Source organism: Anser cygnoides, chromosome 19 (assembly GCF_040182565.1).
Source record: "Anser cygnoides isolate HZ-2024a breed goose chromosome 19, Taihu_goose_T2T_genome, whole genome shotgun sequence".
NCBI lineage: Eukaryota > Metazoa > Chordata > Aves > Anseriformes > Anatidae > Anser > Anser cygnoides.
The window spans coordinates 12,476,139-12,490,906 of NC_089891.1; the positions used below are offsets into that span (position 1 = coordinate 12,476,139).

At 61.1% G+C, this 14,768-nt stretch overlaps 1 protein-coding gene across 15 annotated transcripts in view; it reads left to right on the plus strand.

Moving 5' to 3' along the window:
* RBFOX3 (RNA binding fox-1 homolog 3) overlaps positions 1-14,768 on the plus strand; it is a 175,332-nt gene that overhangs the window by 45,930 nt on the left and 114,634 nt on the right. The window lies entirely within an intron of this gene.

Consider the following 14,768-nt stretch of genomic DNA (forward strand, 5'->3'; position numbering starts at 1 on the left):
GGAGCAGGGCAGTGCTCAGGGCCTTTTGGGGTCGCACGGGATTCTCCTGTTTGATGGGTGCTCTTGCTCCTCAGCCGGGGTGGCTCCGTGAATGACCTTTGGGGTTGGTTTTCCTTGCTCCTCCGGGGATGTTCCCATGGCTCCGTCCCCCCAAATACTGGTCATCCTCGCTCGGTGTGGCTGCCCACTGGTGGCTGCAGTGGGAGCGATGCCACCCTGTGCTGGGCAGCTGCCGGGCTCCTTGGGGCACGCCGGGCTCCTCGGGGCACTCGTCCCTCCCCAGTGCCCCAGCTCTGCAGACCCTGCCTGGAAGCCAGCAGGCGCAGCCTCCCCAGGGATGCTCCCCACGCGCTCCTAAGCTGTGGCACGGATGAGTGCCCGTGGGATGGCTTCCTCCTCGTCCTGCTGCAGGGGGCCTTTCTCTCCCGCGTGCCCCTCTGGGAGCGTGGATGTGGCTTTGCCTTGCCCGTGGAGCAGCTGAGCACGTCGGAGTGTCTGGGGAGGAAGGGCTGCGGTGGGCAGCGGATGCAAGACCCCTCTTCCCTCCACAGCCTCTCCCCAAACTCCCTCGCTCCTCCTCCTGCTAATGTTTTCTCATCAGGCTCTGGCTGTAGTGTGGGCTGCCGCTGCGTTCCCATTATCAGGTGTGGGAAATGAATGCGAAACAAGTGGAGTATCTGTCAGAAAGGCCCCCAAGCCTCCCGCTGTCCACAGAGCAGCAGTCCCTTCCATTCCCCACGGTGGTCTGTTGTCATGATTTGCTGTTATCTGTCTAATTAGAAAGTAAGCTCTCCTGGCAGGGAGCTCGGCTGCTTCTCTGGCGCTAAGTGCCACGCACACCTGTGGTGCGGTATAAATGAGGATATCTTAAGCAAGCAAAAGGGAGGGTTGATTTATGAATGTTCATCAGCTCGCCTGCCCAGCGCCGGGGCCACGGGAGCCCGGGCTCCCCTGGGTGCGTCGCGAGGAGCCGGCGGGCGCAGCACGCGCCGAGGGGACGCTGCTGGCAGCCGGGGGTGCTTGTGCTGCTCATGCCGATGCCCGAGGTCGGTGGCGATGCTCTTGGTGAAGATGGAGTGTAAAGTTCGGGAGGTGGGACGGGTGTGGAGCCTGGTGCTGCTGGGAGAAAGCAGCGGGCGCCTGTTGTGGTTTGTGGGCCCGTGCTGCTGGGACAGCCGAGGAGATGTCTGGTGGAGGGGCAGATGTGCGTTTGCCAGTGGATCTTATCAGTGGATAGGACATCGGAGAGCTTTTTCTCACAGTTTTCATTAAAGCGTGGGGGGAAATACGTGGCAATTAAGTTCGGTGTCTGTGCTGTATTCCATAAAATATGGTGCACAGTTCAGCTGTAGCCTTCGTTGTCACTTCTGCTCCTAGATATTTATAGCTAACCAGACCTGTGCACAGCCCAGCACATGCCTGTTCAGCTCTGCACCGTGAGCGCGTCTGTGCCCAGAGAGCGGGGCAGGGGCTGCAGCCCTGGCCTGGGGGCACGGGCAGTGCTCGGGGCTTCTGCTGCGGGGCTGGGTGCTGGGTGCCGAGGAGCCGTGCCTGGGGGGGGGAGCGTGGGGCAGGGGCCACCGCGGTGCTGGCTCACTGCTCTGCCGCCACCAGAGCCTGCAAGCAGGGTTTGGAGCCTGAGGTGATGCATGGGCACCGTGCTGCTGCGCCTGCACCCACGCCGGCATCCCACCTGGCCGGGTCCTGCTGCGTGCTGCAGCCAGCCCGGTGTCGGGCTCCTTGGGCAGCGGGGCAGCTGTGCGCGGAGGTTGGAGGTCTCAGGAGCACAGCTGCTAGAAATGAGAGCTCTTGTGGGTGCTGCGTGGCTGTGGAGCGTGGGTGCACAGCGCGGCTGTGAGGCTGGGACCCGTGCAGAAGGAAAGCCTGGCAGTGGCTTTGCTCTGTGCAGCCATCGCTGATGGACGGGTTTGCTAACTCGGCCTCGGAGCTCGTGCTGCACGTGGGGAGCCGCGGGGCAGAGCAGGCTGCTTCAGACCGTGACCCGGGTCAGGACCTGGGCTGCTCTTTCCTTCTGCTTTAACCCTGTGCCAAGCGGGTGAAGGTCTCGTGTGCCAGGACTTGTGCTCACCCTGAGACCTAACTTAGGTTTGGGCAGCATGGGGGGCTCGAGCAGACAGCTCTGGGACCTCCCGGTCAGCTCCTGGCCTTGGATCTGCCACAAAATCAGCGCAGAGCAGCCTGTGCTGCGGGGGAGCCCCTTCCCAAAGGGGTCCGAGCAGACCTCTGCCCTGCTCCGGGCAGCTCGGGGCTCTGGGAGGGCCAGGCTTGTGCTGCCACCTGTCCCTAACATGCGCTTAATTTAGTGTCTGGTCTAGGAGCCCTTCGCTTCAGGATGAATGGCGTCTCTGTTCAGAGCCTGCATGAGTTACTCTGACATTTTGCTACTCAGTAGAGGTGGGTAGAGGAGAGTTGGGTATTAGATTGGGTGATAGGCAAGAGAAGCAATCTCTGGGAGGCCATCAATTTGGATTAAGCTTTGTGGACTGGGATGTAGGGTAATCACCATCCTTCATTTCAGAGAGGTAAGAAACAAGTCAGCTTCTTTATGGATCATTATTGCTGCAGCAGGAATTGCTTCCACCCCAGCTATGGGCACGTATCCTCGCCGGGCTGGAGGCAGCCAAGGAGGGTGTAAAGCCAAAGGAGCGAGGCGACCACAGCAAAGCACGGCAGGGCAAACGTGGAGGTGGGAGCAGGGCTCCGGCTGCGACCCTTGCAGGGCTCCCTTGGAGCCTCTTTTTCCTCCCCGTGGGGCAGCCTCTGCCCGGTGGCTGGCTCCTTGCTCGGCGGTTGCAGGATGCTGGGGGTGCCTGGGGGGGGGACAGCGGTGCCTGGGCCGGTGGGAGCCCCTGCAGGGAGCTGCCGCACTGCCCCCTGCGTGGGCTGGCCCCCCAGGGCCGGGTCCCTTCTGCTCTCCCTGGGGCCAGTGCTTTGCATCCCCTGGACACGGCTTTCTGGGCATCCTGCAGAGCTCAGCACCCGTCCCCGCGGAGGGGGCACCGCTCCGCGCACCCGCAGCCTCCTTGGTTTCCGCAGCTCCCCCTGCGCGGCGCCGCGATGGCAGAAGTTGCTCTGGGCCTCTGACAGCAGCGTTCTGCGAGGCATCCACCTCCCTCCCACGCTCGCCCACGCGCAGCCAGTGATAAAAGGCTCAGCCCAGTAAACAAGGGGGAGAGGGAGAGCGGTGAGATGAAAATGGGGCAGCGGTCTGAGCGGGGGAGCCGAGGCGCTGGGGCTGCTGCGGCTGGGGAGGCGCCTGCGGGCCCGCGGCGGGGAGGCGCAGGCAGGCTGGCGGGGAACAGAAAGCTGTGCTGGCCCTGCCGGGCGGGAGCCCCTCTTCCCTTTTGTTTGTACTTTTATTTTTTTTTTCTCCTTAATCTGAGTGCTTCATTTTCCAGAAGCTGTCATTTTACATAAACCTCTCAGCGAGGTACATCCATTCCCACTGCCAAAATCTCCATATCAAACACTTGTAACATGCCGCTGAACTGACAGCCCTGACTATACACGCTCCGTGCCTTTACAAAGGGATGCTGCGTCTGTGAAGGATATAAATACACGCATTGAAATGACACGCAGCACGCTCGCTCTCCAGCTCGCTCGCCCCCTGTTCTCTCGCTGCCCAGTTAAGATGTGGCTGCAGCCCCTGCGGAGGTGCCCGCAGAGCCTCTGGCGGGGAGCGAGGGGCAGGGGGGTGATGCGGGGGCACCGGGGGAGCGTGGCCGGGGGCTGCGGCGTGCGGTGGAAGCCGGTGCGCAGGCCGTGCGTGCGGCCCCGGGCTCCCAGGGAATCCTTTTGCAGCCTGGATGCGGCTCCGTCCGCACCTTCTGCCTCGTAGCACCTGCGGGTCGGAGCGTGGCCCAGCTCTGCTCTCGCGGGTTCCCTCGCTGATGCTGCAGAGGCTGCCCCGGGACGGGGTGCGTGTCCCTGCCCCCTGCTTCGCCTCGAGCTCCCCGCTGCGTGGCGGCTCCTGGAGCCTGGGGCTGGTGCCGCAGCCCCGGGTTAAACCCTGCTCGGGGGGTGTTGTGCACCCGTGGGGCTGCTCGGCTTGGAGCTCTCCTCTTGCCCCAAATCCCATTTTAATGGGAATGTGGGGACAGAGAGAGTTAAACAGTCAAACCGAGCTCTTTTCAAAGATTTTTTTTTTTATTTTCTGCTGGATGAAGTTCAAATCCAACCCCAAATCTCTGTTTCTTTGCAAAGGAGAAAGAAGGAAATGTAAAATACTCTCCCATCCCCCCAAGTCTATCAGTCTTGCAACTGATGAACGAAATCATCCCTGCTCTCCTTGGGATTCCCCTCCCTCCTCTTTGGAAAGAAGTCGCCGCCGTTCCTGACATCCCGACAACATTTCAGTAGTGCTGCTGGCCTGGCCCTGCGCTCGGTTGTCCCACCAGGATGGGGTGTGGGCCCCCAGGGAGGCACCGCCGTGCCAGCAGGGTGCAGCCAAGCGGGCTCTGTTGGGGGGCTGGGGGCTCTCGGGGTCCTTGCCCCCTCCCCAGGGCTGGCCCGGGGTCGCGGCGACCGCTCGGGGCCACCTTGTTCCTCCTGCACCCTGAGGTGCCCGGGGGACTCGGGGCTGGTGCTGGTGGGGCTGCGGGGCAGCAGCAGTGGTTGGAGGCCTGGGCACGGGGGGGGTGAGGGACGTGGGCTGCAGGGCTGGGGAAGAAGCAATTTAAATTACAGCGAGCGACAGAAGCAGCCAAGCAGCCGTGTTTCTGGTGTTTCTCTCCTCATATAGAAACTGGAGCTCTCAGAGCAGCCTAAAATAGACAGAAACTGCTTGTGTGAGCAGTGGGGGCCGCGCTGTCGCGGGGTGCGGGGACAGGGCGGCGCTGCGGGGAGCCGTGTGCGAGGCAGGGCCGGGGCCCGTGCTCAGCTCCGCGTGGGCGACCCGCGGTGGAGTGGGGCTGGTGCCTCGGCGGGCACCCCCTGCCCTGGCCTCGTGCCCTCGCCCCCCGCACCAATGGGTCTCGCTTTGTCCCCCTGGGGGGCTCCCCCGGGGGACGGCTGTGGCCGGTGGCTCCTTGGTCCTTCCTCAGCCCCGCTGCTGGGGTGCTTGGAGCAAAGAGCCAGTGGCTCGGCGGGGCTCCCGCTGCGTCGGGCACTGCGCTCGCTGTTAGGTGGCTGTGCTGATTTATACACCTGCAAGGAGAGGCGCGCTGCTCTGCTCGGGAGAGAGAAGGGAATAAGGGGGGAGCCTCCCCCACCAGGATTCCCCTCCCTGGGGCTGGATCGGGTTGGGGTTTGCAGGTACAGATTGCACAGGTGGAGAGGAGGAAGCACCGAGGAGGGCTCGCCAAGCCCTGCCGTCCCCATCTGGTGCGATCCGCCAGCGTTTGGTTTCTTTGCTGTGCCTGACCCGCAGAGCCCACGGCCAGGGCTTTGTGAGGCTGGGGGAGCCTGGGGATGGGGGGCGAGGGGAAGGGGAAGGGAAGGCTGTGCTCTGTGCTGGGGGAGGAGGGCGCTGGGGGAAGCTCCTTTTGCTCAGGATCGCAGCGTGCGGCGGGAGCCCGCTGGCCGTGCGCAGGCTTTTGTTGGCAGAGCGCGGATCCCATCATTTGTAATGTTACACTTGGAGGCTTCTGCCTCTCTCACAGAGAGGAACCTTGACATGGGAAATATGAGTGTTATTTTTTTTTAATGTAATGTCATTAAAATGGTTTTTAATTGAGTTCATTCCTGCGAGTTCGGTGATAAATTTTTCAGCACCTGCAGGCAGAGCGACAGGTCCCGCTCAGCTGCTGCGCCCGCCGCGAGCCTCTCGTGGCCTCGGCGCTGCCGGGCTCGCTCTGGCAGGACGCGGGGCAGGGACCTGGCAGCGCTGAGCGGAGGCAGGCCCCGAGGAGCCTGAGCACCTGAAGCCTTTCCTGGCTGCGGCTGTCTCTGTTCCCAGCCATCCCCTAAGATCTCTGCCACCCCAGCGGAGGGGATGAGCCTGGCAGGAGCACGGCGGGTGCGCGGCCCTCCCCAAAGCCCCCGCCTGCAGGGTGGGCAGCTGCTGCCCTGCTAGCATCCGTGGCCAAGAGTTGGGCTGCCCCTTGCTCGTGCCTGGGGGCGACCTGCTGCTGCCTCCAGCTCACCCCCCTCGGGGAGGAGCAGCCCCTTGGGCTCCATCTGAGCAGAGCTGCAGAGGCTGAGCGCAAGCTGCGATGCCATCTGCTGCCCTCGCTGGCAAACGTCCCCAGGCCTCGGGTCCCCAAACGGTGATCTGCAGAGGAGAGGACAGCTGCAGCTGCCCCGTTGGTGTGAGGCTGGCAGCGTCCCGGGGCTGCTGTGCCTGCGCAGAGCCCAGCACTGAGGGCCGGGATTTCCTCTTCCCTTGTAGGAGGGAAACCTTCCAGGAGTGCGTCTGGCTCCGGGGTCACTGCAGGAGGCTGGCACGGGGCTGCTCCGTTTGTTGGGGAATTCCTGGTGCCCGATCTCCCTGGGGGTGCTCAGGCCCAAAAGCTGGCCAGCGCGTGCTGCCTTCCTGCCATGGCAGCCTGCAAAGGGAGGGCGAGAGCTGCGGGCCCCTCGGCCCGAGGGTGTGATGCTGGCAGGTCCCCTCGGCCATCAAAGCCCTGGGGGTGCTGCAGGGTCCAGGGCGGTTTGGCTGAGAAAGGAGCGGTCCTGGGGATGTGTCCCCCCGAGGATGGGACGGGAGGGCACAGGAACAGCAGGACAGGCGCGTGTGCGGGAGAAGTGAGAGCCCAGGGCCGTGCATCCCTGCTGCGGGCGCCGGCGGGGAGATGGTCTCTGCAGGAAAAGTTCGTGAGCGTTCATCATGGGCAATGGGAAGTTTTTGTACGTGCTGATTAACTGCCTCCCTCTGATGTGACATGGCAAGATAAAATATGAGCAACTGCATTCTTTGACTTAAAACTTAATTAAAACTATATATCAAAAACGTAAGACCCCAGGCTTAATAAAACCTGATAAAATTATACTAATACACTTCAATTTCAATCCAAGGCTCCCTGATGGAAGAGCATGAGAGGCTGAACCCATAACTAGATTAGAAACACCTCCTATGCAATATTTATGGTGCTGTCCTGCTTGAGATGCATGGCCTCCGAGGAAGGCCCTGGCACTGATGAAGAGGAGGTGTCAGCACAGCTTACATGTAAATAGGAGTGAGGGCAGATATGCAAGCCAACAGCAGCGACTCTGCCTGCTGCAGGCGGGGGGAGGCGGAGGCTGAGGACCGGTGCTGCTGGGTGCTGGGCTTCGCGTGCTGGGGTGGCCGTGGTGGATCGTGCCCCAGACCTGCTGGGAAGGTCCTTGCAGAAACACCTGCTGTGTTTCTGCAGAAGCCCCCGTGGTTGGTGTTCCCCAGCATGAGCAGTGTCTGGGAACGCAGCTGGGACTTGTCCGTTGGGTCTGCCCCGAGCGCGGAGCGGTGCCGCGGGGCTCCAGCTCGAACCTTCAAGTCTCCTCTCCTTCCCTCGGCCACCATTTCACACGGTGGTGGCCGCCGCTCTCCTTGCCTGGCAGTGCTCCCAGCGACGGATTTCTCCTCTCACTACTTGGCTGCCTGGTTTCTGCGGGGGGACAGAGCGGGGTTCTGCAGGGGCTGGAGCTGGTTCCCAGGAGCATCTCTCCTGCTGGTGCTGCTGACGCCCTTACGGGGCAGAAGCAGTTGGGGCTGGGGATTTTCAGCCCTCCCTCGCTGAGAGCCTGCCACGCTTGAGAGAGGAACAGAGCTCGGGGAGGGAGGGATGCTGCGTCCCCCACCCTGCCCGCTTGTGCCTGGGGAACCACTCGGTGCCCCGAGCCATGCCTGTGCCACGTCCCTGCTGCAGCGCCTGCCTGCCGGCGCTGGTGGTCCACCAGCCACTTGTCAGGGTGAAGGGAGAGGTGGTGAGCTCCCGCTGCTTACTGGAGGGATGGTGGGTTTTGCCTGCAGGCTCTTGACAGCTGCTGATAGCTGTTTGCTGGTTCGCCTTTACGGGGTGATTTATTGAGTGAGATGCTGCATGTTGGATTATAGGCTTAGAGCCAGAGCCTTGCGATTAGGAGCTGAGTGGGGAAAATGAGCCTGGTAGTTCTTTTTGCAGGAGCGTGACCGTCCCGGCGCACGGTGCTGTCCGCGGGTGACCCGTGGGGCTTGGTGGTGGAGGTGTCCCTCCGTGCCCCCTCCATGCCAGGCAGGGGCACCCAGTCCCCAGTGCAGTCACCCCGGGCAGGTTCCCTCTGGCACCAGCCCTGGGAGCGTCCCCGCTGCTGCAGTGCTCACTGAGCCTTTCCCTGCTGGCCCGACATTCCCAGAATTTCACCTTTGGGCAGAGATCTCCCAGGTTAGTGTCTGCTGGGGGGTTGTGCCCGAGGCTGGTGGCCACCTCTCCATGGCAGGGCAGAGCTGGTGCGACCTGAGGACACGGACAGGACGGGCTCAGCAAGTCCTGCTCTTGTCCTGCTCTCAGCAGTATTCAAGTGCCTGGGGCCAGGTGCAAAGTGACCTGTCCTCACTGCGCTCCTGGGCACCGAGCCTTCACCACCCTTTGTTTGGTGGGGATTGGGGCTGTCGGAGGGGATGTGGCTGGGCACCGTGCGCTCTGTGCAGCTCAGACGTCTGCAGTGCCACCTCGCACCGGCAATGTGGGAAGAGGCTTCGTTAGACTGCTAATGTGGAGCATAAATCGTGGTGGAGACAGGGTAGGTCAGAGGAGGGAGGCAGGATCAGTAAAGCATTACGGTCAATGAGACGCTGTCCTTAGAGGAGAGCGCAGGGTCTGGCTGCGAGGCGCAGGGGGAGCGCACAGCCGTGTGCTGCCCGGGGCCGCTGCGCTGCTCCTGTGGGCACGGAGCTGCTGCCCCTGCTGGCCCCAGCGCTGCGGGTGGGCTCCGGCATCCCCGCCTGCCCCGTGGGCCAGTGCCACTCTGCTCCCCCTGCTGCCCCGTGCAGTGGCCTTTGGGGCCAAGACCACTTCGGATGTGTCTGTGTGAGGCCTGGTGCAATGCGCTCTTGGCATCCATGGCAAATGGTAACTGGTGGTTTGGACAGAGGAATTTCTCCTACTGTTGTTTTTTTTTTGGTTGTACCTAAATCCATTGTAGCAGCACAGTTCTGGTTTGGCAGAGGCTGCTGTCCAGCCCCTACCTGACTGGGATGCTGGGCATGGAGGGGACAAGTGGGACCCCAGGCAGCAGGGACGTTGGAGCGGGGTCTGCACCGTGCACCCAGGGCAGCTCTGGGCCCGGCGGCGCTGCTGTGCTGTCCCTGCAGGACCATGGGGGGACGGGTGAGTGCGGCTCCGACCCAGGGCTGTGGGGGCCCGGCACCCCCCGGCACATGGGGGCTGGGAGCTGGGAGCACGCACAGCGCGGGGGGGAGCTGGGTGCCTGCGTGGTGCCGTCCCCTGCCCGTGTCCGCGCGCACCCCACGTCTCCTTGCAGGCTTTGCCGGGATCTGTTCTCCCTCGCCCTGGCTCCCCCAGCCTCAGGCAGGGACTGCAGCGCATGGTGCTCCGTGGAGCTGTATTTTCAGAGACTGCGGGGGATGTCGTGTGTGTAAAATTAGCACTGCCTTGTTAGTCCTTTTCAGGCTAATTCGGAGTGAAATGCTTTAGCAGCGGTGGGCTGATTCTATCAGGAGAACAAGAACTAATTAAATTCACTCTGACCATCAAGCAGTAAATTATTTATACCCAGACAGATGCAATCTAATCTGTAGCATCCAACCCAACTGAACTTGCATCCTACTTGATTCGGGGGTGAGGAGGCAGATTAAATGCGTAAAAGGGCAAAGGGAGGGTGGAAGGCGAGGTGGACCTGTGCAGGAGGGAGAGCAAAGCAGAGCGGATTGCCTTCCCTCCAGCTGCTGACGGGCAGCACTGTGCCTGGCCGAGGTGGGGAAGGGGGGGGTTCCTCCTCCTCCTCCTCCCTCGGGGATGGAGGCCGAGCACGCAGGGTGCAGGGCGGGCTTGCTGCTGCCGCCGCCTCTCAGGTCCCGTGCAGCCGCTCGGTGCCGTCGCGCCCGTCGGCGGCAGGCAGGTTCGGCACGCTCCGCTCGGAGCAGGCGCGAGCTGTTCTGATCTCCTTTAAGATTTTTTTTTTTTTTTTTTGGTTATCTGACCCCAGTGTCTGATTAGATCATTCCTGCATCTCGGTGGTAACATGAGCTTTGGCTGCTTAAAAGCTGCAGTTCACTCTAATTACTATTGAGCCGACATACCTCTCCTTCTCCCGAATCGAAAGGAAAGAGAGAAATCATTTGCTAATCCTTTTGGGGGTTGTAAAGGGTTCCAGCAACCTAGGAAACCGCTTGAGTTGGGGCTGGTTAAAATATCGTGTTAAAAATGATCGAGCTATTGTTTCTATTAGAGGGACACGAGAACTCTTTGGAAGCAGCCGGGGTGGTTGCGTGTGTTGTGCTGCTGGGCTTTGCCTTCCTGGGGAAAGAGATGGCGATCCAACGCGCAGAGGTTGGGAGGGAGGGAGGACGGCGTGAACGTGCGAGCTGCCAGCCGAGGCGCTGAGCTGGGCCGGGGGCGTTTCGCCAGTGGGAGCCTGGTGCCGTGGTGCTGGGCACTGCGTGGCGCCCGGTCCTGGCCCCTGCAGGTGCCCGGGGTCTCCCCGGGGCTGGGGGCACCAAGGTGTCCTCAGGCACCGCATCCCACTGCTCCAGTAGCGGCTCCCCTGAGGGTGATTTGGGGCTCCTGCTGCATTTTTTAAGGTCTTTGAAGGTAAAGCAGCTGTTAACCAGCCTGTGCCCTTCTGTGGGCCGCCTTCCTTCGCTCTCCCGTGCGGAGGGCTGGAGCAGAGCCTTCTTCCGAGCTGCTCGGTAATTCTTTCCAGTAACAGGAAGCACGGTCAGGCTTCAGAGCTTGTGGCTCGTTTGCATGCAGCATTCAGTAGCTTTTAAACTGATACTTTCCACAACAAATTTATTTTTCTATAATATTCGAGGCAAAGGCGCAGACAAAAGGCTACGACAACACTGAATAGCACAAGCTCCATTATCAGGCGAGAGCTGCGCAGAGCACACAGGGAGAGCATTCCTCTTCCTCTCCAGCTGTGCTGCGTTTTGGGACAGTTGAGCCCAAATGGTGTTTGCATTTGTACTGGCGATTAATCTCTGCAGCAGGGGAGGGAACTCCTATTATGAATCAGGCTCATAACTCTCAGCACACATATTTCCAAAGCCCCGTTGAACTATTAATCCTCCCAGCTCCCTGGGGCAGGGAGGATGGAGAGGGAAATGTCACCTTGTGGCAGGAGAGCTGTGATACGCAGCCAAGTCCGCCAGCTCCTTCTTGGAGATGTCTCCTGGTCTCCAGATCACTCCGGTGGACCATGTGGCCTCGCAATTGATTTAAAAAGGAAAAAAAAAAAAAAAAAAGGCAACTGCTTAGCTCTGGTTTTGCTGCTGCTGAGAGGACAGATTTGCCTGCTGGCAGCTATCTGCCATTAAATGGATGAGCTATTCAAGTGTGGGTTATGGATTTAGGATCAGCCTGCCTGTGCTGGAGAAGATGCACAATGCTGAGCCCAGATGGATGTGTGGTCCGGGCCGGGGGGAGCTGACACGCTCTTTTCGGCAGCGGCAGGAGGTGGGGAGCGGGAGCAGGAGCAGGAGCAGAGCTGTGCAGAGGGCACGGAGCCCCCCCAGTTCCCCCGTCCGTGGGTGCCGGGGGCCTGGCCGGGTCCCCCCGGCGAGCTGCGCGCGGGGCTTCACGAGGCGAGGACACGCCGCAGCCTCCGAGGAGCAGGGAGGTTGGGAAAGTAGCGTGAAAAGCAAGCCCGGGTTTCAGCTTGCGGCCGAATTGGATAATAGGAGTTTGATTAAACAGGCTGCACTTGGAGGAGGGAATTAAGAATTTCCCTCTGGGCTCGGTGAAATTGGTTGGAAGGGAATACGGGCTGCGTGCACGAGGCAGCCGGCTGGAAGAGCTGGGCTTTGAAGTGTCAGCCGACGGGGACGGCGCTGCTTGATCCCCGTGACCGCCGTGCTGTGCCGTGACAGCCGTGCTGTGCCACGCTGCCTGCAGCCCCTGGGGGGCTCCCGGAGAGCCCCGCGGGCAGGCACGCCGCTGCCTCGCAGCCCACCAGCCGGCCGGTGCCTGTGGCTGCGCGGCAGCGATGCCCGGCCTCCTGCCATGCTCCTGCGCCCATCTGCACCTCCTGTGCGTGTGAAGGGAGCCGTGCCCTCCTCGACCCTTCCCCGTGCCCTGGGGCTCTGCTGTTCCGCTGCTTCCCTGTAGCAGAGTGCGGGGTCGCGCAGCTCATTCCTGCTGCCACCAAACTGCGTCTGGATTGCGGGGAAAGGGGGGAAAGGAGTCGGGTTGCTCCGTGCCTGCGCAAGCGACAGATAACTGGAGCTGTTGCTTGCCTGGGCTCCGCGTCGATCGGCTTTGCTGTGCTGGGGCACCCAGGGGACGCGGGCTCTTCCCGGGAGGGTTGGCAGCGTGTCGCTGCGCGGGGCTGGGCTGCACGGGGGCTCCTCTCCCAGGGAGGGTGGGCGCCGCTCAGCGCGCTGCCCGGGGTGCCGAGGGGCTCCTCGGGGCGGGCATCTGCGCCGGCTCGGGAGCAGCCGTGCTGAGCCCTGGGGAGCGGCGAATTAATCAGCAGGAGAAAATATTTAAATAGCTTCAAGAGAAAGAAGCGAAGTAATTCCCGTTCTTTCAGCAGGAAGAGGTTCTCGCTATGCCCCTCCGCCGTAGACAACTGGGTTTGAATTCTGCGCGCATCCCTGGGGTGCTGCGGCCCCTTGTGCCCGTTTGCTCTGCTGGGAGTTTCAAACCCGAGGCCGTGTCCCACGCGCTGAGCCGCACGGTGCTCCCACTGCCCTGGGGCTGGCTCTCCTCCTGGAGGCACGGTGGGCAGCTGGGTGCTGCGCTGCTCCCCGCAGCCCCTGCCAACCTCGTCCGTGTCCGCCGTGCTGTGGGCAGGACCCTTGCTTTTCTTGAATGTTTCGGTGCCCGCAGCAACTTCCGAAGTGCAAAAATGGCTTTTCCAGCCCCAAAGCTGCCACCGAAATCCCCGGCTGGTGGCTGCGCCTGGCACGCGCACCCAGCTCCGCCGCCTGCGGGTGGAGGCCGGGCGCAGGACGCGGCGCGGTCCTGTTGTGCAGCAGCAGCACAGCTCAAAAAGCACAAGCGCTTCCAAATTTTTTTATTTTTATTTTTATTTTCCATTTTTGACATTGTTCCTCAACCTCTCTATCGCACTTCTTGTTAAGCTGTTAAATCACTCCATTTATTTAGTACGAGCATTGCTCAGAGCTCATTTTTATCTTGGTGAAAACCAGACTTGCTCATGGGCACATAATGAAATTGTATAAATATACCCTTAGCTGGGAATCTAATTTATTTTTCCTGTTCATTATGGGGTAGAAGGCCATTATGAGATGTATAACTTTTTTTTCCCCAGTGCTGGAATTGAAAGGCTGGTGCGGGCTCTTTTTATACTGATGATTTCGTCCTGATTCAATTTAAAGCTGGTTAGAGCTCAAATACTGTAGCATAATTGACAAAGATCAGTGTGGGTTGTAATGCTAATGTCTTGTCTGCGGCTTCGGCAGCGCTGGGCAAAGGCAGGGTGGGTTGGGAGCCCCTTCCAGCTGAGTGAGGCCGGGTCGCCGCGCGCCGAGGGCTGGGTGCCGTGGGGCCGGCGAGGAGCGGGGCCGAGCGCCGGGAGAGGCGGCACCCATGGGTGTCCTCGGCCAGGCGCGCAGTGAGGAGCCCGGCCAGCCCCGGGGCGGCAGGATGTGAGTCTGTCCATTTGTCCATCAGCGGGATTGATTTTTGACTGTATTGATATTGCTATAAAGTCATGTTTATAGAGCTATAATTAAGCGGGGCCATTTAGCAGGCAGTGTTAAGTGCTAAGCAGATTTATGGAACGGTTCGGCCTTCTGCGGTGTTATATTTCACCATGAAGTACACCGGGTTTTTATGTGTGCTGCGATTGTATTCGTTTGACAGTGATTAGTATAATGGGGGTTTCCGGGGTCGTATTGCCAAGCTAAGGAAACAGCAATTACGGTCCCGCTGCAGTATCAACTTAATTGCATCCATTTGCAAGCGACATGAGCCCGGGTGCGCGGAGCAGCTGGCGGGGCGAGCCGGCGGTGGCAGGGAGGTGGCCGCAGCCAGAGCCTGTCCAGCCCCAGCCCACCAATTCCCACACGGTGCCGGGGAGGTGGGCATCCCGGCGTTTTGATTGACCGGGGCTTTCTGCCTCCGATTGCCGGCTTTCCGCCCAGTTTGCCTGGATTTTAATGAAGCCCTGTTTTACCGTGATGCCAGAGGAGTGGTAAATGCATCCCTTTACCCATCAGGACCGTAGGCTCCCTGTCCTGCTCTTTGCATTGGGGACGACGTTTGCTCACTTTGCTGGTGGGGGCTGAGCAGAAGGATTACTGAATAGCAGGAGGCACATTTGCCCCACGAGCCCGCCCAGCTGTGGTCCAGCTCTCAGCGCGCTGGGGATGACTGCGATGGGCTCCTGGATGCGCTCGGCTGAAGTGAGCCGTGGCTCTCAGATGCCTGCCCGACTGCCCTGCTCTGGAGGACGCAGGAGCCTCGTGGGAGCGTGGGAGGTCTCGCCCGGGTGCTCTGTCCCTTTCCAATATGAGTCTTCCTTCAGAGCGCCCCACAAAATCGGCTCTCCGTCTCCCAGAGTCGCTACTGTGGCCAAGCAGGAATCTCTGACCCTGACTGTGCAGCCTGCCCGGGGCAGCCCCGGCCGCGGGCACCGTGCCGTGATGCGGGTTAGCTCCCCGCGGCTGCACTTCGCCCACGCGCGCTCCCGTGGCTTCACCT